Source organism: Citrus clementina, unplaced genomic scaffold, assembly GCF_000493195.1.
Source record: "Citrus clementina cultivar Clemenules unplaced genomic scaffold, Citrus_clementina_v1.0 scaffold_9, whole genome shotgun sequence".
NCBI lineage: Eukaryota > Viridiplantae > Streptophyta > Magnoliopsida > Sapindales > Rutaceae > Citrus > Citrus x clementina.
The window spans coordinates 16,985,260-16,986,228 of NW_006261964.1; positions in this window are offsets into that span (position 1 = coordinate 16,985,260).

A 969-nucleotide genomic window follows, 5' to 3' on the forward strand; every position below is an offset into this window, starting at 1 on the left:
TCCCACCAAATACTATATTAGGCTCTAACCAAATAACTAGTTATCATGCTTATTAATCCAATAGTGGTGCAATCAATTAAATGAGCCAACCTAGGGATCATATGGGTATATACAATAGTGACTACAATAATTAGACTTGTAATTAAACTAGTTTGATTATTTAATTCCAAATCTACTCTACTAAAAGATTGAACATGATCTCCATAATTGTATGTTATCTAGGATAATGTTATCGAATAATAATTCGACCTATGCCACATTAATTTCTTTACTGAACAATCATTTGTACCACATCGATAATTAAACTCATATCTCAACATTCTAATCAATTTAATTACTTCTTGTTCTTTGACACTTACTAGTTTCCTCTAATAATTATTTTTAACATACTAATTATATTAACACACTCTGGTCAGAAAATTATATAATAAACTACTGAAAACATGTCAAGAGATGTGTTGTACAAATTTTATAGTGTTAATCTATGATCTCACTGCTCATAGTTGCTTCCACCAAGATACCGAATAATCTTGACTACAAATATATACCGCACTCATTGATAACTCAAATAAAATAACAATCACAAACATTAAATTATAATTAACTCAAGATTGATATTGCAATAAAATCAATGCTAATGAGATTTAATGAGTTTGACAGTCATTTCAAGATTAATTAAATCTCATATGTGATTCAGTTCAATGTAATCAAACTACGTAAATAAATTCACACATGATTAAGACAAATCATTTAATGAATTTATTATAGTCTAAATATAAATAGAACGTCCAGCTCTATTTATCAACTACGAACTTAATTTATTTAATTATAAAATAATTCATATTTATGTCTTCTGTGAATCCATATGATGATCATATAAATACATATAATACGATTAAACGAACTTTATTCAAAATATTTATGTAATTAAGGTGTTTAAAAAATGTTTCAAATATTTTATTAATCAGA